Source organism: Oncorhynchus nerka, linkage group LG20 (genome assembly GCF_034236695.1).
Source record: "Oncorhynchus nerka isolate Pitt River linkage group LG20, Oner_Uvic_2.0, whole genome shotgun sequence".
NCBI classification, from domain to species: Eukaryota; Metazoa; Chordata; class Actinopteri; order Salmoniformes; family Salmonidae; genus Oncorhynchus; species Oncorhynchus nerka.
Window position 1 is genome coordinate 45,908,083 of NC_088415.1, and position 22,264 is coordinate 45,930,346.

At 43.3% G+C, this 22,264-nt stretch overlaps 1 pseudogene; it reads right to left on the reverse strand.

The window, feature by feature from the left end:
• Positions 1-22,264, reverse strand: part of LOC115101917 (nucleolar complex protein 2 homolog) — a 65,928-nt pseudogene that overhangs the window by 29,356 nt on the left and 14,308 nt on the right.

Below are 22,264 nucleotides of genomic sequence, written 5' to 3' on the forward strand. Positions count from 1 at the left end.
GTTTTCTTCATCACGTTTGGGTAAGAACAAAAAAAAGAAGAGAAAAAAAATAAAAATTAAGTCATTAAGTCATTTTTTTTTCCAAATTAAAAAAGCTAGCTAGCTGATGGATGCAAAGAATGTTCTTCCCCAAAAACATAACAAAATGACAATCTGTTTCAGTAGCTATATAGTTAGCTAGCAAACTATATAGCTAGGTGTCACCATTTAAAATAACCCTCATTTATAAGACAGTTTCTACTTGTTTAATGGTGGTCGGACCCATCTATGTGAAGCTAAGCACAATAAGGATTAGCCACAATAGTGGACTTTTAGGTTAAAAGTATGTCATTAACAGTGATGCAAATGAATACAAATTGTAGAATTCTGCCATAATTGATTAGATCATGCTAAACGAGGTTGGAATGTTGTTATATAAAATCAACAAAGACAATCATTTGTTAATTTGACAAATCTGTTGAAATCACACTGGAATTATTAGACTTTGCATTGGGGGCATTTCACTATACAGCCTTACCTATGGATTGTGGATCTATGACATGAGGTATCAGTCTACTCAGTGACACCCAGCTCTTATTGCGGGACTCTGAAGCAACTGTGAATTGAACCACATTTATTGTCAACCTACAATGTGCATTGAACACTATTCCAGAGGAAACACAATACTGTGTGGATGTTTTGGAGTCTGATAACTCTGAAGAAGAAAAAATATCTTTGGTATTGTGTAGACTGATACCCCATTTCATTGTTCCCCAATCCTTAGGTAAAGCTGTAGAGTGCAATATGAATGTCAATACACACAATAGGCTGACTGGTAAGGTGATTTCACACAGTCACAGTCTCGCGATAAGAGCTACAACGCTAGCTTTTGCGTAAACGCTTCATAGTTGTGTTCTGTGGGTGTCACCGAGTAGACTGATACCCTAGTTCATTGCTTCACATTCCAACCTTGTTTAACATTATTTAGTCTAAATATGGCATGATTCCACCAATTGTAGCCTTCTGCACCACTTTCAAATAGTTACTTTTATTTTGAAGGCAAACCGCAAATTCCACAATTGTGCCTAATCGTTATTGTGGCTAGCTTCACAACACATAACCCGGTCCGGTCGAGCCTGAAGTTCAATTTCAATAGGTGAACAACAAGTGGCTACCTAGCTAATACTTACTTACTCACAAGGATTCCTAAATTATTGTTAAGAATAATGAAAATGACTGCAGTTTCTACTGGTCATTGTTTTCAGGTTGGTTGTATTGGTGCTAGCTAGGTGCCAAGCTAAAGCTAGCTAGCTACCCCAGAAGTTGTGGTCAAACAATGAATGCTGTATTGTAAACACATCGTTCGTGGCCGGTGTTTGCTTGTTTGTACAGCTTTGACAGTGCTACTGATAGTAGTGGTGGAACTTGGCTAGCACATGCATATTCAGAACACACAACATTCTATAATAGAACTGTTATTTGACGTATCAAATTAAAAGCTAATTTAACACGTTATATAGTGTAATTTGACGTGTATCTTTTTTGACACACAAAGACCCAAACGGCGTTCCATAGGAGACTTTCTTCAGCAAAGATGGCTGACAAAAATACTAGGATGTAAGTGATTATAACATCATAATGAATCATGCAAAAACAATGACAGTTGACAGGAATATGTTAGTTAATATAGAGACAAACGATTATGCATATTTTTTTATAAAGTTAATTTACAAAAATCACGATTTTGCAAGCTAGCTGACGAGCTAACATTAGCCAGCTGGCTGCCTTCACGGGTGTTGTGACATGAGTATGAAATTGTAATTCTGGTTGTTTAACGTTTTAGGGACTCCTGAAACAACCAGCAAACCAGGCTGTCGTCTTGTGAAACAGTGGATGTAAAGAATCTAGCTAGCTAAAGCACTTACTGCGCATTGAATGTACAATGGTGTAAGCCTGCATTGCTGAAATTTGCCATGCAATGCAGATAAATGAAATAACGTAGCTAGCTTACTATGTTCTTGCTTACTGTGCAGTGGAGGATAGAAATACCTGTATGCCTATGGATGGAGCTAGCTATGGATGTGTAGCTAACTATGTACCCGATCTATGTATGGACCCAAACATTTGGTATACATATTAGTTCAGAACCTATCTTTAATAAAGATGAAAGTACAACAATCTACAAAACAAGAAACGTGAAAAAACCAAAACAGTCCTATCTGGTGCCACAAACAGAAAGACAGGAACAATCACCCACAAAACCCAACACAAAACAGGCTACCTAAATATGGTTCCCAATCAGAGACAATGACTAACACCTCCCAATCAGAGACAATGACAAACCAGACACACAACATAGAATGCCCACCCAGCTCACGTCCTGACCAACACTAAAACAAGGAAAACACACACGAACGATGGTCAGAACATGACAGTACCCCCAAGGTGCGGACTCCGAACGCACAACCTAAACCTATAGGGGAGGGTCTGGGTGGGCATCTGTCCGCGGTTGCGGCTCTGGCGCTGGACGTGGACCCCACTCCATAATTGTCTTAGTCCACCTCCTTAGCGCCCCTTGAGTGGCAACCCTCGCTGCTAACCTTGGCCTAGGAACCCTAACAACAGGCCCCACTGGACTGAGGGGCAGCTCCGGACTGAGGGGCAGCTCGGGACTGAGGTAGCTCAGGACTGAGGGGAAGCTCAGGACTGAGAGGAAGCTCAGGAAGGTTGATGAATCTAGCAGATCCTGGCTGGCTGGTGGTTCTGGCAGATCCTGGCTGACTGGTGGTTCCAGCAGATCCTGGCTGACTGGCGGTTCTGGCAGATCCTGGCTGACTGGCGGTTCTGGCAGATCCTGGCTGACTGGCAGTTCTGGCAGATCCTGGCTGACTGGTGGTTCTGGCGAATCCTGGCAAACTGACGGCTCTGGCAGATCCTGGCTGACTGGCAGTTCTGGCAGATCCTGGCTGACTGGCGGATCCTGGTTGAATGGCGGATCCTGGCTGAATGGTGGATCCTGGCTGACTGGTGGATCTAACCGATCCTGGCAGACTGGCTGCTCTGGCGGATCCTGGCAGACTGGCGGCACTGGCGGCTCCTGGCTGACTGGCGGCTCCTGGCTGACTGGCGGCTCCTGGCTGACTGGCGGCACTGGCGACTCCTGGCTGACTGGCAGCACTGGCGGCGCCTTGCAGACTGGCGGCACTGGCTGCGCTGGGCAGACTGGCGGCACTGGCTGCGCTGGGCAGACTGGCGGCGCTGGGCAGACTGGCGGCACTGGCGGCGCTGGGCAGACTGGCGGCACTGGCGGCGCTGGGCAGACGGGTGGCTCAGACGGCGCTGGGCAGACGGGTAGCTCAGGCGGCGCTGGAGAGGAAGGCTCTGGCAGTGCTGGACTGAGGAGCTCTGGCGCCTCTGGAATGAGGGGCTCTGGCGCCTCTGGAATGAGGGGCGGGAGCTCTGGCAGCGCCGGACAGGCGGGAGACTCCGGCTGCGCTGGAGAGGAGGAAGGCTCTGGCCGCTCTGGACAGAGAAGCTCTGGCGCCTCTGGACTGAGGAGCGGGAGCTCTGGCAGCGCCGGACAGGCGGGAGACTCTGGCAGCGCTGGACAGAGAAGCTCTGGCGCCTCTGGACTGAGGAGCGGGAGCTCTGGCAGCGCCGGACAGGCGGGAGACTCTGGCAGCGCTGGACAGAGAAGCTCTGGCGCCTCTGGACTGGGGGGCTCTGGCGCCTCTGGACTGGGGGGCGGAAACACTGGTAGCGCCGGACAGGTGGGAGCAACTGTGTTGATGGGACGGAGAGACAGCTTGGTGCGGGGTGCCGGCACTGGTGGTACCGGGCTGGGGACACACACCTCAGGGCAAATGCCTTGCATACTACGCCAAATCAACTGCTCTCTCTCTTCACACTCCCCCAATTCTATTAACACCTCCTCGAGTGTCTCCTCATCTCCCATCCGTTCACTCTCCTCCATTCTGTCCAATAACTCCTCGACCCTCTCAGACTCAGCCCTCAGCTTCGCCGATAGCTCCGATAACATCCATGGCTCCTTAGGGTAAACAGGGGGAGTTGGCTCAGGTCTGGCTCCTGACTCTGCCACACTCTCCCTGTGCCCCCACCCAAGACATTTTTGGGGGGTGCCTCTCGGGCTTCCAGCCGCTCTGCCGTGCTAGCTCCTCATAATGCCGCCTCTCTGCCTTCGCTGCCTCCAGCTCGGCTTTGGGGCGGCAATATTCCCCTGGCTCTGCCCAGGGTCCTTTCCCGTCAAGGATCTCCTCCCAAGTCCATCTCTCCAAATAGTGCAGCCTCTCCCACTGCTGCTGCTGCTGCTGCTGCTGCTGCCTCTGTTGCTTCTCCTGCTGCTGCCTTTGCTGCTGTTGCTGCTGCTGCTGTTGCACCTGTCGCTTCTCCTGCTGCTGCTGTTGCTGCTGCCTCTGTTTACCACGCCGGTCCTTGGTTGGTGAGTGATTCTGTAATGGTTTTCTTCTGGGGAAAGAGAGGCGGACCAAAATGCAGCGTGGTTAGTTTTGTGCATCTTTAATAAAGATGAAAGTACAACAATCTACACAACAAGAAATGTGAAAAAACCAAAACAGTCCTATCTGGTGCCACAAACACAAAGACAGGAACAATCACCCACAAAACCCAACACAAAACAGGCTACCTAAATATGGTTCCCAATCAGAGACAATGACTAACACTTATCTCTGATTGGGAACCATATTTAGGTAGCCTGTTTTGTGTTGGGTTTTGTGGGTGATTGTTCCTGTCTCTGTGTTAGTTTGCACCAGCATAGGCTGTTTCGTTTTTTTCATGTTGTTTGTTTTTTGTATTATGTTCATGTTTGAGTTTTTCCTTTATTAAAGAACATGAACACCAACTACGCCGCATTTTGGTCCGATCCTTGCTACACCTCTTCGTCAGAGGAGGAGTTAGAAAAAAACTGTGACAACCTAGCTATAAACCTCGGCTATCATAGCCAGTTGTATCAACTTCAAAACAGTCTGAATGACATTAATGAAACCTATGAATTGAGTAGAATATAATATAACTTTGTGCTAAGCATGCAAGTCGTATATACATGTAGTTATTACCATGCATGAGATCCTCACATTGTACCCTGTACATTTAATATATTCACTGATCATGTACTCTACCTTCGCAAATAAAGGTGCAGTTCAGGCATGAATGTCTTTGAGATTATTTTTCAGTCATTTCCAATACCAGGAGTATCAAATTCCAGTCTTTGAATGATGCTGTGTCTGCATGTATGTATTACAATTATACACTTCATCAGTGTTACCAATCTTGGTCCTGGGACGTCAATGGTTGCACAATGTAACTATGCAATAGACTAGAAACACGATTTAACTAGTTAAAGGCTGATTTTAAATGCATATATACAGACATAGAATTTTTAAAACAGTACACTACACTTCATATGCATCATGTAAATACTCAAACCGGTTCATCTCAATATCTAATGCCCTTCATCTGCATTGATCTGATAAACACAGGACAGGTGTAGTATTTCATCAAATGAGAGGTTTAATTTCAACCAGTAGAGAATGTGAAATGCTTTATTGAAAGAAGTTAATTATCCAAGTGTTATAAATAAATGCATTTGAAATATTATAATTGTAATACATTATAAATACAAGTTCAATCTGTACTTCAATGCACATCTGTTTTGCATTATAAAAACAGAGGAAGAAACGTGGCGAGAGAGGTGTTAAAGACAAAGGGAAAGAGGTAAGGACATTGGAGCAGGGAAGGCAGCATCTGTTTAATGAATCACAGTGCTACCCTAATATTCTCTTAGTTCATCACAATTACATAAGTGTCTCCAGTGGTGTCTCCTTAACCAGCCTTGGGCTCCCAGTCGGCCCGAAGGTTATCTTAAGAGCGGGTGAGGTGGTGATGACGGGACTGGGGGTTGGCATCCTCTCACACATCAAAACATACAAGAACGGCTGAGGTGGCGATGACCGGACTGGGGGTTGGCATCCACTCTCACATCAAAACATACCTGCAGATGAGAGACAGATGGGGAGAGAGAGAGATAGAAAAATATTTTAAAAACACGCTAACGCTGTCGGTCATAATAATCAGGAGGGGAAATACAAAACTGACCTTGGATCATTAACTCTGGGACTACTGCATCAATGTAAAGCATCTCTTTAAAAACACTTCCTGTTGGCCTGACCAACTGACCTCTCAAGTCTGATCATGCTGTGCCCTCTATGTAGCCAGTTCAGATGTGGGAGGGGTTCACCGACACAGCTGATATGGTTCCCAAACTTTTTATAGTCCCGTACCCCTTCAAACATTCAACCTCCAGCTGCGTACCCCCTCTACCACCAGGGTCAGTGCACTCTCAGATTTTTTGTTTTTTGTTTTTTTGCCATCATTGTAAGCCTGCCACATAAGAATAAGTGTGAGTTTGTCACAACCCAGCTCGTGGGAAGTGACAAAGAGCTCTTATTGGACCAGGGCACAAATAAAAATAATGTAATAATAATCAATCATTTTGCTCTTTATTTAGCCATCTTACATATAAAACCTTATTTGCTGTCCAATACTTAAAAAATATCCTCTCATGTCCTGGTTTCCATTGGTTTACAGAAGAGGATGTCTTCCTTAATTGATCCCCCATAAACGTAACGGACATACACCAGGAGCTGTGCCAGGCCCGCCACGTCTACAGCTGTAACGCATGGAATTCACTAGCTTGTATGCCAAGCAGTAATTGTTTCAAAACATCTCCTGCCATGTCACTGACGCGTCGTGAAACAGTTGTTTAATTGTATTTAATTGTATGTATAGTTTTTGGCCCTTTTCACCCAGCATTGTCCTAGCCATATCTGCGGCAGCAGGAATAATGAAGTCCTCCACAATAGTATGGGGCTTGCCTGTCCTAGCCACTCGGTAACTCATCATATAAGACGCTTCTAGCCCCTTCTTAATAATGGTATCTGTTGCTTTTATTCATTTCTTACTACTCGAAAGTCATCTTTATTCTCGCTCAAAAAACTCCTGTGGCTTATTTTTCAAATTGTCATGTTTCGTTTCTAATGTCTGCGCAAGATTGAAGGTTTCCCGCGAGAGATTATCGGTTAATGTGATTGGATGTTCATTATTTGACTAGGCACCTGTATTTGACATTGTGTTGTTATTTTGCTGAGCACTAGATGGTTGAATTGTATTTTTGGCAGTGAAACGAGGCTACTCAGGCAAGAAAAAAAACTCAGCCAAATGTATAACTCTGCGTACCCAAGTTTGGGAATACCTGACCTCGAGGATTTAGGGAGAAGGTGAGAGAGTGATGAAGTGAAGGAGAGAGACTGTTATTTTCTCTATAATGTAGTTAAAGCAAGTGTTCAACAGGAATCTGTGTGTGTGACCTCACCTGGTGTCCACACTGTTGCTGCAGAGTACTTTATGTAGAAAAACTTGAACCGACACACAAGGACCAACAATATGGCGTAGTTATAGAAATAATGAAGTGTCTTACTATTCTCCATGGTTGGCCCTCTTGCCTATTCTTTGAAGGTGGAAGGAGCCACAGCAATACACCTGAGCCTGCTTACAGCACAGCACAATCCATCAATCAGATTGATACATGAGTGTGTAGGTGTGGGTTATAGGGTGTCTAATTGTTCTACATTTGTTTCAATATGGGTGTAACGTACTGGGTGTCGTGAGTATGAAGTCAGGCGCAGGGAAAACAGAGAGTTCAATATAGTGCTCCTTTAATGCACACACGGTGAACCCCGCCCACCCCACTAAACACTGGATGCTCAAAACCAAAATGCCCCAGACACGGGGAACGAAAACAGTCCAGCACTATATACGAACATACACGAACACGTTCGTCTGTATCAAACACCAGGGTTACAGTAATCAATCCCGCACAAAGAAACGGGCGGGCCGGCTGACTAATAAAGCCCAACTAATTACAACCAACTCAAAACAGGTGTAATCAATAAACACATAAGGAGGGGGAGAAAAGAATCAGTGGACTTTAGTAGGTCGGATGACGACGACCGCCGAGCGCCACCCGAACGGGAAGGGGAGTCGTGACAATGGGTGACTTAAAATATTTGATTTGATTTATTTCACCTTTATTTAACCAGGTGGCAAAGATAAAGCAAAGCAGTGTGACAAAAACGACACAGAGTTACACATGGGATAGACAAACGTACAGTCAATAACACAATAGAAAAATCTATATAGAGTGTGTGCAAATATAGTAAGATCAGGGAGGTAAGGCAATAAATAGGCCAGAGTGGTGGAATAATTACAATTTAGCATTAACACTGGATTGGTAGATGTGCAGATGATGATGTGCAAGTAGAGATACCAGGGTGCAAAAGAGCAACAAAACAAAAAAACAATATGGGGATGAGGTAGTTATTTACAGATGGGCTGTGTACAGGTACAGTGATCGGTAAGGTGCTCTGACAGCTGATGCTTATAGTTAGTGAGGGACATATTGTTGGATTTATTATGGATAAATGAATAAACATTATCCCCATTTTAAATAGAATTGTAACTAAGTAAACTTATACTCTGTGTTATAAGTGATTAACAATATGAGTTCATAAGAAGGGATTGTGTGACACGGACAATGAGCAATAAAAAGTGAATGAACACCATTCCAACTAGGAATGGAACGAATGGGTTGTGGACTGTGAAAACAGATAAGGTCGTTAGCTTATGGTTGACCCTACAGAAACTTAGCTCTGGGGTTTTGAGATAAGGCAGTGAGTGCATTCCTAGGTTTTCTGTTAATTAAAAGTGTCAGTTCAGTGGTGATCGATAATGTTGAGGGATCAAAAGTTATCTGGGAGTGTGTTAGTAAGTTAGAATGAACTTTTCACCTTACTTTGTCCCGATCGAGAGGAGGGGATTCTGTTAAAGCAATGAAATGACGTCATGATCTGTATATAAACTGCTGCACGTGATTAAGTGGGAGCGCGCTCCGAGAATAAATTCTATTACCTATTACTGGCCTGCGTCTATTTTATGCAAACAAGAAATCATACAAATTCTCATAAAATAGATTAAGGGCTTTCAATTGATGAAAGCACAATGGCATAATTAAATTACAGTAACACATATGTCTCCAGCTTCAGTTACTTTTGCAGTTCGTTCCAATCATTGGCAGCAGAGAACTGGAAGGAAAGGCGGCCAAAGTAGGTGTTGGCCTTGGGGATGACCACTGAAATATACCTGCTGGAGCACGTGCTACGGGTGGGTGTTGCTATGGTGACCAGTGAGCTGAGATCAGGCGGGGCTTTACCTAGCAAAGACTTATAGATGACCTAGGGTTTAGTGGGTTTAGCGACGGTTATGTAGCGAGGGCCAGCCAACGAGAGCACACAGGTCGCGGTGGTGGGTAGCATATGGAGCTTTAGTGACAAGACGGATGGCACTGTGATAGACTACATCCAATTTGCTAAGTAGAGTGTGTGAGGCTATTTTGTAAATGACATCGCCGAAGTCAAGGATCGGTAGGATAGTCAGCTTTACGAGGGTATGTTTGGCAGCATGAGTGAAGGAGACTTTGTTGCAAAATAGGAAGCCAATTGAAGATTTCATTTTGGATTGGAGATGCTTAATGTGAGTCTGGAAGGAGAGTTTACAGTCTAACCAGACACATAGGTATTTGTAGTTGTCCACATATTCAGAACCGTCCAGAGTAGTGATGCTAGTCGGGCGGGCACGTGTGGATAACGATCGGTTGAAGAGCATGCCTTTAGTTTTACTAGCATTTAAGAGCAGTTGGAGGCCACGGAGGGAGTGTTGTATGGCATTGAAGCTCGTCTAGAGATTTGTTAACACAGTGTCCAAAGAAAGGCCAGAAGTATACAGAATGGCGTCGTTTGTGTAGAGGTGGATCAGAGAATCACCAGCAGCAAGAGCGACATCATTGATATATACAGAGAAAAGATTCGGCCCGAGAATTGAACCCTGTGGCACCCCCATAGAGACTGCTAGAGGTCCGGACAACAGGCCCTCCGATTTGACACACTGAACTCTATCTGACACGGAACCCAAACCGGATGCGCGCGTGCGCCATTGTGCATACATTTATTTTGTCCCCATACTCCAAACGCGATCACGACACACAGGTTAAAATATCAAAACAATTACATTAATTTGGGAACAGGTTGAAAAGCATTACACATTTATGGCAATTTAGCTAGTTAGCTTGCACTTGCTAGCTAATTTGTCCTATTTAGCTAGCTTGCTGTTGCTAGCTAATTTGTCCTGGGATATAAACATTGAGTTGTTACTTTACCTGAAATGCACAAGATCCTCTACTTCGACAACTAATCCACACATAAAATGGTCAATCGAATCGTTTCTAGTCATCTCTCCTCCTTCCAGGCTTTTTCATCTTTGAACTTATATGGTGATTGGCATCTAAACTTTCATAGTATTACTACACCGACCGGCAACACAGTTCGTCTTTCAATCACCCTCGTGGGTATAACCAATGAGGAGATGGGAGAGGCAGGATTTGCAGCTCAATCTGCGTCATAAATAGAAAGGACTTCTATTTTAGCCCATGGCAACACAGACGCTCATTGACGCGCACGAGCAGTGTGGGAGCAATAATTGAATAACATAGATTTCTAAATTTATTTTGCAACGCTCGCATCGTGGTCAGCATGAGAAGTAGTTGGTGAACCGGGCGAGGCAGTACTTTGGGAAACCAAGGCTATTGAGTCTGCCGATAAGAATGCAGTGATTGACAGAGTCGAAAGCTTTGGCCAGGTCGATGAAGACATCTGCACAGTACTGTCTTTTATCGATGGCGTTTGTCGCACCCATGACTAGCTCGGGAACCAGATTGCATAGCGGAGAAGGTACGGTGGGATTCGAAATGGTCGGTGATCTGTTTTTTAACAGGATGGATGTAGGTCTGTAACAGTTTGGGTCTAGAGTTTCTCCCCGTTTGAAGAGGGGGATGACAGCAGCAGCTTACCAATCTTTAGGGATCTCAGACAATACGAAAGAGAGGTTGAACAGGTTGCAACAATTACAGTGGATAATTTTAGAAAGAGAGGGTCCAGTTTGTCTAGCCCAGTTGATTTGTAGGGGTGCAGATTTTGCAGCTCTTTCAGAACATCAGCTATCTGGATTTGGGTGAAGGAGAAGCAGGGGGGGCTTGGGCAGGTTGCTGCGAGGGGCGCAGAGCTGTTGTCCGAGGCTGGGGTAGCCAAGTGGAAAGCATGGCCGTGCTTATTGAAATTCTCGATTATCGTAGATTTATCGGTGGTGACAGTGTTTCCTAGCCTCAGTGCAGTGGGCAGCTGGGAGGAGGTGCTCTTATTCTCCATGGACTTTTTGGAATTAGTGCTACAGGATGCAAATTTCTGTTTGAAAGAGCTAGCCTTTGCTTTCCTAACTGACTGTATACCGTATATTGGTTCCTGATTTCTCTGAAAAGTTGCATATCGCGGGGGCTATTCGATGTTATTGCAGGGCTGGCAGATGGGTCTTCAGCGACATCGCAACGGAAAAGCCTGTTAAAATCACATCGGACGATGTAGCCTGTTTTGTTTTTGTACAGATATCACACCCTTACCTAAACAGCACCCTCACCTGAGAAGTAGAAATCAAAGGGAGAGAATCTGGGAATTGGATAACTGCAGTTGACATAGCTAAGTAAATGGAAGTATACTCTTATTGCAATGTAGATGGCTCTTAATAGAGCATTTGGTTGTGCATAGTGTAGTCTATGGTTTTGCCAGGGAACAGCACCCTCTTCGAAGAAGTAGGAGGTGAAATGTTTTACATTTTTTATTTAGCCAGGTAGGCCAGTTGAGAACAAGTTCTCATTTACAACTGCGACCTGGCCAAGATAAAGCAAAACAGTGTGACTCAAACAACAACACAGAGTTACACATAGAATAAACAAACTTACACTCAATAACACAATAGGAAAAGTCTATATACAGTGTGTGCAAATGGCGTAAGGAGGTATGGAGCGAAATAATTACAATTTAGCAAATTAACACTAGAGTGATAGATGTGCAGATAGAAATACTAGTGTGCAAAAGAGCAAAAAAGTAAATAAAACAATATGGGGATGAGGTAGTTGGATGGGCTATTTACAGATGGGCTGTGTGCAGCTGCAGCGATCGGTAAACTGCACAGATTGCTGATGCTTAAAGTTAATGAGGGAGATATAATTCTCCAACTTCAGTGATTTTTGCAATTCGTTCCAGTCATTGGCAGGAGAGAACTGGAAGGAAAGGCGGACAAAGGAGGTGTTGGCTTTGGGGATGACCAGTGAGGTATACCTGCTGGAGCGCGTGCTACGGGTGGGTGTTGTTATGGTGACGTAAAAGATCTCCCGCAGACGGATTGCCTCTCTTGCTGCGTTGTTGGACCCCATCCTTGAAACATCCTGCAGAGCAAGCTACATATCCCCTCCTGGTCCTCATGTCCATCCTCATGAAGTTATGCAGGACAAATCTGTCGTTCTGCCCCTGAACAGGCAGTTAACCCATTGTTCCTAGGCCGTCATTGAAAATAAGAATTTGTTCTTAACTGACTTGCCTAGTAAAATAAAGGTTAAAAAAAATATTAAAAAATAAAATAGGTAGCCTTCACACATCTGAATTCCTCCAGGAGGCAGTCCCAGATGGCCCTTGTCAACCAACCTTGCAGTGCCCTACACAGTAACTGTAGGCAATCGGTTTGAAATAATCTACAGTTACAAGGTCTCTGTGGTAATATGGAAGATAGTCATTATTAGACTTTTACATCACCAGGTAATTGTGGATTACTAAAGTATAATATCCCTTACAACAAATCATGATAAAATTGGATTTATAGATGCATGTGCACACACACATGTGCAGCATGTGCAATAACAGGATCATATCAAGGAGGGGTCCAACAAAACCAAGCTTTTCTAGTTAAATGGATTTATTAGACTGGAGGCAATTGGTACTCCTCAAGGCCAGGCTATTCTAGTGTTAAATATGCATACGATCATTTTGACCGTCATTGTGTTTTGTGGATGAAATGCACATATTTAGGAAAGTCAAGGACTTTTTTTTATTGAAGTTAAGTTATTGAAATTGAAAACTGTCAGATTGACCATCTTGGCGGTTCTAGTGTTTAGTAAGCGCAACATGGTGCATTGGCCAATTCATTGAAAACTTCAACTTTGTCTTGCTTATAGAGTCGGTACTACCTGTTTGCTGAAATGGGTGCAAGAGGGAATTTTGTATCGTGTCTCGAGCACTTTCACAAGGTGCTGAAACCCCCTATTCTCAACCAATGAGAATGGGTGCATATCCGCAGCTTTAAACCAAAAGACTGTAAAAAATAAACACAGCCTACCTATCGCTCTTGTGATTTCTTTGGCCGGGTCAGAATCAGCTGCCAAGGGCTGCTTATAAATGCAGAAGGGAGAAGCTGTTGTGTTGTTGTTTCTTCGCATTTGCATCTTGCTCCGGTTTACTGGAGTGATGTTGTTGTGTCAACATATTTGAGGTGTTGGCAGCTGCATAGGCTACTCTCGTTGAGTGTTGTGACATACTGTTAATATTTCATCCTCAACTCTCCATCGCCGTAATCTACTGGGAAGCCAAAATGTTCCCAAACTGGAGATAAACGATGATGCATGGAGGATCCTCTAATTCTTGTTTATCGACGCCAGCACTCGCCATCGTACAGAACTAGTTCTCGGCTGCGCCTCGCAAAAGGACAGTTTGAAATGTGAATTTTGATTACAACGTACTCAGTTGTTTTAGCTGTATAACCTGAAATGTTAGTTTTTTTCAGCTCAGAAATTACTCAAGAGGCATAGGCATAGCCTAGTGTTTTAAAAAAAATCTTTTTAATTTTTTTTTATTTGGGATCACAGTGCGGACGAACAGAGGTCCCTGTACCGAACGGATCAGTATGAATATGTGTACCATTTACGCCTCTAGATAAGAACTTTGCCAACCTGCATGGCAAAGGAACATTTTAGAACACAAAGACTTCACGACTGGGTCGCGCCTCTGGCAACCTAACCGATAGAATGAAAGACCAGACATTGTGGACATGCTAGCAAAGTCGACAGGCTAGCGTGCTGTAAAAACAGTTGGAGACGGACCGAAGGGTGTGTTCATAACAATTCAACTGTTCTACCTTGTTAGCTACAGTAGCAAATAGATCCAAGTTGGCTGGACTCATCAAACATATGGAATTGTTTTATGATGGCCATACCAAGGATCATTTAGCTATTTGATTTAGAATTTTAGTACCCCTTTAGGTATCAGAAATACATGTATTTACATATTTTGAAGAAACATTTCATTTTGCCATACTGCCATAAGCCCATAGAAACACACTGAATAACTGGTTCATACATGGGGAAAAAAATCAATGTCCGTCCGATATATATATCCGAGAGATATAAGATCAGGATTTTTAACAAATATTTAACTACTTAACTACTTCTGTATGTACATACCTCCATGGGTGTCCTAGAGCAAAACCGAGAACAGTGTGTAGACCAAACGGGTCGGACGCTATAGACAGAAATGGTCAGATCAGCTTTACCGACTTCAGACAAGTCCCCTGACATTTTTAGGGTTGTAGAGCAAAATGGATATAATAGTTTGTAGACCAAACCGTTCGGACGCTACAGACAGAAATGGTGTTTTGTGTGGCTGGCAGGTAGCCTAGCGGTTAGAGCACTGGGCCAGTAACCGAAAGGTTACGGGTTTGAATACCCGAGTCGACAAGCTGAAACATCTGTTGATGTGCCCTTGAGCAAGACACTTATCCCTAATTTGCTCCAGTGGCGGAGTACTACTATGGCTCTCCCTGTAAAACACATTTCACTGCACCTACCTGGTGTATATGACAGTAAAAAAAGTATTTATTTTTTTGTGAAAGGCTTATATGTAGCCAAGGTATAATTTCACTAGCCAAGGTATAATTTCACAAGCCCGGAATTCATTAGATTACTGCTGACTATTTGAAATGCAGTGTATTTGACCTTTTATTGCACAACAAAGCTTATTTAGCGATAATTATTGTGAATCGCCCATTCACATGGGCCCAATTGTTTTTTTATAGGATTTACAGGTCGCCCAGCCCTCGTTAAGATGACATATTACCACCAGCTTATCCAAAGACATGGTCCTCTTTTCCAAATGATTTAGCGTGGGTCCGTCAACACGGCAGTTAGGCTATACATGAAATACAACACAGAGGTTATGACCGACTGTTCCATCCATTTGAGTTCTATTATGGTAATAACGCTAATTTCTGTACTGTAGGCCAAGCTAAGACCCATTGTCGCATAGTCTATTGTGGTAGTTGGTCACTCTCGACTTGGTCTATTGGGCAGATAGGTGCTCGTTTAGCCAGGTCTGACAGTAGCAGGGTAGAGTCATGATACACTGACTGCATGGTAGAAGCAATCGGTGGAGCCGGTGGCGTTGGTTGCCCCAGGCGACAGCAGCGAAGCCAGCCCTGACGAGAGGAGTGCGAGGGATAATCCCAGAGGGCCTTGAGGCAATCCTCTTGGCAGCGACGACGAGCACTGCGATTTACACCCGGGTAAGAGCCCTTGACATCCGCTTTCGCCCGCTGCCCTTAATCCTCTTATGCACACATGGAGGGTAACACCCACAGTGTCGGGGACGAGTGTGAAAATATATTAGTTAAGGCCTGAGCCACGGAGCTCATCAGCTGCTCTTATTGCCTTGTAAATGCCATCGTTATTCTATTACAGTGACACAGACAATAGGTTGAGTAGTGCACCATAATCTAATCTGGAATCTTTCCCAAAAATTTTTAAAATTTAAAGCAGGGTGGAATTGTGAGCAATTGTATAATGGTCATATATGAATCAAATCTGACTGGATTTTCATGAGGAAGTCCAGAACAACTAATACAGTAAAAATATGAAACTCAACTACCTGACAATGCAGGACAACGAGAGGTATTTTCGCTAAATGCCCGTAGGTTGAACATAAAAGGACATCCTCTCTCATCCTGTAGATTTAGGCTACTCCGACAAACATCTTAAGCTAGTTGCACATTCCCTCTAGACATGCTACAATAGCTAGGGCTAAGAGAAATACCTGAGCTCCTGACCAATGACCTATCAGACTTTCAATTCTTGTACTAAGGCACCAAGCCATTGTAGGCACCACAATTTCTGCAACTGTCACGACATCCGCTGAAGTCGGCCCTTCTCCTTGTTCGGGTGGTCGACGTCACCGGCTTTCTAGTCACTACCGATCCATTTTTCTTTTTCGTTTAGTTTTGTCTGATTACATACACACCTGTTTTACACTCCCTCATTACATTCCCTATTTACCACCTGACATACATTTCTGTTCTGTCTGTGATTGTTTATGTCGTTAGTGGTTGTGTTCGTGTTAGAGTTTTGTTTGTTCCATTTTTGGAATTTTGCTTTATTCTTTGAGTAAACTCAGTTGGATTACTCCGCCTGACTCCGCTTTCACTCTGCACCCAATCGCTGACAGCAACCATTATAAAACAGGTGCATCTCCACGTGGTCTGTCAGAACAAGTCATAGAAATAACCCAGTTTAAAGGAAAGGAACATGAACAAATGCAACAAAAACTCCCAAATACTTTTTTTTAGAAACGGAAACACTCTCAGTATAGTGATGCAGGCATTTAGATGTTGTACATATGAAATTGTGTCATTCTGAACTTTATCCACAATATAAAACAGGTGCATCAATTTGACAGTATATTCCATTTTGTGCGACTCGAGCTGTTTCCCCTATCCAGATGTTTCATTCTCTGAGTAGCATGAAGCTAGAATGAACAGAAGGGTATCACTCGAGTCGCAACAAAATTAAATATAACATTGCAGATAAAGTTATTAATGACACCATTTCATTTGTACAACATCTAAAACAGCAATTCTCAACTGGTAGGTCGAGACCCAAGTGTGGATCCCGGAAGGTTTTGAGTGGGTCATAGGTGTCTGAGTAAAATAAATATATATATTATTTTTTATGAAAAAATAATACTCCGGTCTGAACTTTAATGGCTTAAACCAGGTAGAACGTGTGTAGAAGTCATAACGAACTTAAAATTGTCAAATAATTTACCCCCCCCCCCAAAAAAAAACATTATTCAATCATATTTTCAATATAGAGCTATTACCCAGCTAGCACTGTGGATTCCAGCTGAGTTTCGGGGAACTCGGCTGAGAGTCAGACTCAGCCGACGTCATGTGGCCCGAGTCTGGGCCGCCTTAGGCAGTATTACTTATGGCTAGGATGCGGAGATTGAGCTCGGGCCGATTCCGGTGCGATTTATCTGGCCCAAATGTATTACTTGGGTCTCAGGACGATTGGGGCTACTCTCTGGCAGATGATTACATTGGCTGCTTTATATAATTAATGCTTAATTATTTATACATTTTTCCATATTTTCTCATTGTTCCTGTGATCAAAAAATACAATTACCATTTAAATTGAATTCTTTAAGAGTCCTGTTTAAGTTGTATTTTAGTATTTTGATACTTTGTGCAAGACAATAAGCATTAAAAACCTTGTGGGTGGAGCTTCCAGAGTGACACAGTGCTCTGAGACACTGCATCTGTGCTGACACTGTCACCAGGTGTATGATGTTTCCTCCAACATATATTATTTTGGGGGGGTGGATGATTATAATTTGTATGCATAAAATGTAAACTAGTCATATTTAAAATGACTAAAACGGATAATTTTGTATACATTTATTTAAATTTGCATCGGGCAGCTTCTGGGTGCATTCTGGTAAGATGCCGACGGAAACGGCCCAGTGTACATGGGCCAATTCTGGGCAGTCATTCATTTTGATTCCGGGCCAAGTCCGACACCCGATTCCTGGCCAATTCAATCAGTTCCGGTCTCTCGGAAGAGGGCCGCTTCTGGGTCGATTCCTCATGGCTAGCTGGGTAGCAGCACTATTTTGGTTGATTTTTGTGGTCTCAAACCAGTGAGTTTAACATTCTTCATCAAGAATATGGGTAACATTTAATTATTGACAATGAAAGAGGTGGGAATGTTGTTCCCTTGTCATATATTTGCCATTACCATCAATATAGCATCAACATTGTTTTCCTGATTGTATTTTGGCTATTATTTTTTCGCGATGTGAGTTTTGGGTCGCAACCGAGACAACCCGGTTGGGTCCCGAGGCAAAACCTGTTGAGAACCACTGATCTAAAAGACATGCAACACCTGTACTGGGAGCTTTTCCCTTTCTTAAAGGACGTATTTGGGTATTTTTGAGCATTTCATGTTTTTTTTTAGAGCCCCCGTACTGCACAATGAGGAAGTGAGTCGCTGGTTGGGGTAAGTTTCTCCAAAACAAGTGAAATCACAACAAGAACAAAATACAAAAAAAGTGTTTGGACCCTTCTATAACATGCCATTTAAATAAAACTATACAGCAACATTCTCCTTTATAGCCTAATTACTGGTAGCCTAATTAGATTACTAATTGAGATGATTCAAGTATCAAGAGGTCAAGTGTCATGAGAAGATACTATATTGACCTGCTTGAGGACAAGACTAGGCCTCCCAGTTAAAAATAAATCTTCCTAGCCATTACAACCTATGAATCTAGTAGTACTAAGTCTAATTCCCACCATGGTCAAGACAAGCTAACTGAGCTAGCAGTACTCACCCAGTCTAAGTCTTCCCTGTGGTAACAAGCCTAGTTAGCATGCTAAGCTAGCAATACTTACCCAGTCGAAGTCTTCTCCTGTTGTATACAAGCCTATTCAGTTAACATGCTCAACTAGCAATACCCTCCCTCTAGGCCTTCTCCTTCAGGTTGGTGTTGCTGAGCTTCAGGATAACATCAAATTTGATGTGCTTCACACTCATCCGACCAGGCTTCTTGTTAAAGTCCACCTGACGGATGATCTAAAGGACACACAAAGAACAGAAAAATGTGTGCCTTCAGAAATCATGCTAAATAACCAAAAACTTTACACACGTTAGACATCATCAAAACACCAGTGACAGTGCCTGCCCTCAAAAACACACAAGCCAGGACGTCACCATCCTTTAGTTCGGGGCTTGTACAATGGGAAAATAATTGAGGTTCCTGACGACAGACATTTTAATAAATGATCAATGCAAATATATGACCAAATGTTACAGTCCGTAAAAAAGCATATAATTAAAAACTACAACCCATCAAACACTATATGCTTGGTGGTTTTTGAGTGAGTGTTTCTGTGCCCCTGGTGATGTGACCCTTTAGTAGCTGTGTCTTCTGCAAAAGCTACTGGGGATCCAAATGAACAAATGCCAATTATATTGTGCATGTCCTTCAGAATCAGCACATTATGTGCCAGTGCTATATTTCTGTATTTTTACTGATATCATGTTGCATATCACATTGTGTGTTTTATGTGTACTGAATTGACCAAAAACTGTATATTTCATTTGTGTATCTGTGTGTGTGTGCATGTGAGGTCGTTGGCACTAAGCGAGCGGGAGCACTCCTGGCCAGGTCTGTCTGTACAGACATCGGATGTGGTGGTGGTCGCCTGGGGGTGGGGGGTATGGGCCAGCCCTGATACACAGAGGGGGGCACTGTAGCAGGAAGCTCCAAATCGTATACCCCCCAACACACACACACACACACACACACACACACACACACACACACACACACACACACACACACACACACACACACACACACACACACATACACACACACACACAAAGTATGTATGATGGTGTGGTTTGTTATTGTATATGGAGTGTGTCTTAGCGTTTGTTGGTGTCCTGTGGTAAACTAGCACGAAAAAGGCAGTATGGGAGGTGACCGCTTGTTCCTGTGTGCATGTGCACAGTTTGACCAGAGCGATAAAGACCAGGCTGTGGTTTACGCTCTGCTCCTAACTCAGACATACCAAACTTGACACATTTTTATGATCCCACAATGCACGCATTTGCCTAGGCCCTTTTTTAGTCTAATAATGTTGGCAGAAGACTGCCTCAGTATGAATTGTAATTTATAGACTGTTATGGGTACTTGGTAATTGGCTTCTCTTCATCTAGCTAACTAGAAGAAGACTTCAGGGCGCCCAAGAAAGTCCAGCAAGCGCCAGGACCGTCTCCTAAAGTTGATTCAGCTGCGGGATTGGGGCACCACCAGTACAGAGCTTGCTCAGGAATGGCAGCAGGCGTGAGTGCATCTGCACGCACAGTGAGGCGAAGACTTTTGGAGGATGGCCTGGTGTCAAGAAGGGCAACAAAGAAGACACTTCTCTCCAGGAAAAACATCAGGGACAGACTGATATTCTGCAAAAGGTACAGGGATTGGACTGCTGAGGACTGGGGTAAAGTCATTTTCTCTGATGAATCCCCTTTCCGATTGTTTGGGGCATCCGGAAAAAAGCTTGAGAAGACAAGGTGAGCGCTACCATCAGTCCTGTGTCATGCCAACAGTAAAGCATCCTGAGACCATTCATGTGTGGGGTTGCTTCTCAGCCAAGGGAGTGGGCTCACTCACAATTTTGCCTAAGAACACAGCCATGAATAAAGAATGGTACCAACACATCCTCCGAGAGGAACTTCTCCCAACCATCCAGGAACAGTTTGGTGATGAACAATGTCTTTTCCAGCATGATGGAGCACCTTGCCATAAGGCAAAAGTGATAACTAAGTGGCTCTGGGAACAAAACATCGATATTTTGGGTCCATGGCCAGGAAACTCCCCAGACCTTAATCCCATTGAGAACTTGTGGTCAATCCTCAAGAGGCAGGTGGTCAAACAAAACCCCACAAATTCTGACAAACTCCAAGCATTTATTATGCAAGAATGGCTGCCATCTGTCAGGATGTGGCCCAGAAGTTAATTGACAGCATGCAAGGGTGGAATGCAGAGGTCTTGAAAAAGAAGGGTCAACACTGCAAATATTGACTCTTTGCATCAACTTCATGTAATTGTCGATAAAAGCCTTTGACACTTATGAAATGCTTGTAATTATACTTCAGTATTCCATAGTAACATCTGACAGAAATATCTAAAGACACTGAAGCAGCAAACTTTGTGAAAATTAATATTTGTGTCATTCTCAAAACTTTTGGCCACGACTGTAGGCCTAAGGTTTGCTAGGGGGGAGGTCCGGATGGGGTCAGTCAAGTTGTAGCATTTAGCATTTTTGAAACACCTGTAACCGACATTCGCTGAAACCTAGCGTCTTAAAATATATCAAACATTGTAACCAAGACAGAAGTATTTTTTGATCCTAAATTAAATTGAAGTGTCTCAATGACGCTTTCAAATTTTGTAGGTTACATTTTGGGGTAATGATTATTCTAAATAATAGGCGTATTTATGTGGATAGTCGACTGAAAATGTCAACTGGCTTAATTGTTTTTGGGGAGAAAATTCAGAATAATTCAATTACTGGATTCAATTAAGACAGTTTCCTGTAGGCTTTTTGTAATATGAAACAACTGAACTAGGCCTATAGGAGCTTGTTTCAGTTCTCCATCCCTGACCTAATCCATCAAATCAAACTGACTACTAGACTACCATTCATTCAACATGCCTTGTCGTAATTGGCGAACTATTATCACACCATTAGCAGCCTACTGTTGACATATAGCTAGCTATATGAAGAGGACAGATGAACTGATTAATTAACGTAGGCCTGCTAATCTTTAATAGCCTAAATACATTTTTTGTGAAGGATGATATTAGCGGAACAGCTCTCTGCTACTGTATGTCTGCTTCCATCTACACAGCGATGTGTACTGAACTACTACAGCACTGCACGTTTCATTGCTTGTCTATGCGCTCGCACCTACTACAGACATCAAAGCATATGAAATGTGCTATTTTACAGGGTCTACCTGCCAGGGTAAGCCTTAGCTAAGGCACTAACTACAAAATAATAGTGGTTATGTGCTTGACTAACACATATCATTTTGGAAAATGTATTTGGCAACCAGTTTGTTCTCCATTTGACATACCCTGTGGTATCAAGGAATGAAGTGGAGAGCTGCCATCCAGGTAGAGGGAGGAAAAGCAATAATAGTACTATGACTACAGGAGTGAGCCTGAGCAGAGAACTAGAGTTTTCTTTCTCCTCATCCAAGGCCTCTGAATGGCTCAGCTCCAACTTCAGACAGTTACAGATACCACAATGTGCCAACTAGAAGCCTATTTTTGGGTAGTTTTTCGTACCAGCGTACTTTGACCTCAAATTGTGTGCATGGAATGCAAAATGCGTGCAGGTTGACAGGTTTACTAAT